The 2026-nt window shown below is 37.4% G+C and overlaps 1 pseudogene; it reads right to left on the bottom strand.

Annotated features, from left to right (window-relative positions):
• Positions 1-399: 399 nt before the first annotated feature.
• On the bottom strand, positions 400-1150 carry LOC111800636 (14 kDa proline-rich protein DC2.15 pseudogene; annotated as a pseudogene).
• Positions 1151-2026: the final 876 nt, after the last annotated feature.

Genomic DNA, 2026 nt, shown 5'->3' with positions numbered 1-2026 from the left:
CCATTTGTAACAGCCAAATCCCACCCGCTAGTAGATATTGTCCACTTCAGCCTGTTACGTATCGTTGTCAGTCTCACAGTTTTAAAACGCATTTACTAGGGTGAGATTTCCACACTCTTATAAGAAATGCTTCATTCCCCTCTCCAATCGACGTGGGATCTCAAATAGTTTAAATTACTTGCTGCCATGGATTCAATTTTGTATCTACATCATGTTAGTACATCAATGAATAAGAACTTACTGACATGTAACATGGGACGAATTTGTATCAATCAAATGATATCTTCTTATTATTTTTGTTATTAATCCTTTTGTTGTTCTCACAATCCATCAATTTCCCAACATCTTAATTTAGTACGTGTCAATCCAATTCATAGAAGTAAAGAACATGACATATAACAAAACATACATGACTAAATCTTTGTCACACAATCATTAATTTAAGAAACCAACTGACAAATGACTACAACAATTACAAGTCGAGTGCTTGAAGTTTTCAGCACTCACTAATCCATCAGAACATATCAAACTGGAATTATTCAAACTAAAGAAAAATAGACAAAGGGAAGCACACAGCTTATCTCCATAGAGATTACCACAAAGCTATCAATAAGAAATGCAGAACACAGTGAATATTAATGCCTTAAGCACACTGGAATTCGGAGGGAACCTTCTTTCCACATACATTGACAAGCAAGCTCAAAGAAATGGGAATGTTAATGTTAATACCAAGAATGTTGGCTTTGATGGCTGTGCAAAGACACACGGCTGCTTCGAGGTCGATAAGTCCATCGAGCAGTGAGCAGCATTGGGTGTTCGGCAAGGACCCAACGAGCGCACTGACCGGTCCGTTCAGCAGTTTCGTGCACACACCAAGCTTTAGGGCATCTCTAGGGCAGCTCTTGACTACTGGAGTAGGGTTAGGGTTAGGGTAAGGCTTCGGCTTCGGCTTCGGAGCATGATCGTCACAGGCGTGGCATACGTTAACAAAGGCGAAGAAAACAAGGTTTAGGACAAGAAAGATGGCTGCATTTGAAGTTCTTTTAGAGTCCATTTTTTTCCCAAAAAAAGAGGAAAAGAATCAGGATCTCTTGAAACTGTTCAATTTCTGGCTTTTTTTGGGTGTGAGTGTAGTAGAAGATGATAGTGTGTGTGTATTTATAGTGAAATGAGGTTTATTTGGTAGCAAATTGAGGGTATTATAATGAGGTATTATGGCCATGTGAGTAAGGGCTGGCATTGTGGATGTGCTTCAGGTTTAGGAATATTATATATTTGGTTTTTTGGCACTTTGGATTAGAAGGCTGACCAATTATCAAATTTGAGTTTGGAACTCCCGTGAACCTCATTTTTTTAATCTAATGATTCGTATTGGGGATGAAGAAGATTGTTTTTTCATGCTTCCATCTTGAAGGAGCTTTGAGATCTTCAAAGTTCTTGAGTTATTTGTGTAGTTATCAGTGTTATAACATTTTAATGTAAACAAACCATTCTTCTTTCCCCATCTAATTAACTTTAGCTTTATGCATGTTGTCTTGATAAGGTATTCCAAGAGTTTAGAAGCTAAATATAAAGTGAAATAAGTTGCTAAGAGTTATAGTCAAATCTATGGTCTTGATTATCTGGTGGTGAAAGCATACATCAATTCATGTATTATAACAGCGAAAGCCTACGGTTAATAGATATTGTCCGCTTTAGTTCGTTAAGTATCGTCATCAGCTTCACGATTTTAAAACGCATCTACTAGAAAGAGAGTTTCCACACCCTTATAGGAATGTTTAACAATATACATAACGGGTCAAAACGAACAATATCTGCTAGGTGGGTTTGGACTATTACAATCATAATAGAGCTAGATATCAGACGGTGTGCCACCAAGGACGTTGAGACCACAAGGGAGGTGGATTGTGAGATCCCATTTCGATTGGAGAGAGGAAAGAAGCATTTCTTATAAGAGTGTAAAAACTTTTCCTTAATAGATGTATTTCAAAACTGTGAGACTGGCAACGATATATAATAAGCTAAA

Source organism: Cucurbita pepo, chromosome 8 (assembly GCF_057944985.1).
Source record: "Cucurbita pepo subsp. pepo isolate OVF chromosome 8, ASM5794498v1, whole genome shotgun sequence".
In the NCBI taxonomy this organism is placed as follows: domain Eukaryota; kingdom Viridiplantae; phylum Streptophyta; class Magnoliopsida; order Cucurbitales; family Cucurbitaceae; genus Cucurbita; species Cucurbita pepo.
Note: the sequence above shows the minus strand (reverse complement) of the source record. Positions and strands in the feature narration are given on the sequence as shown.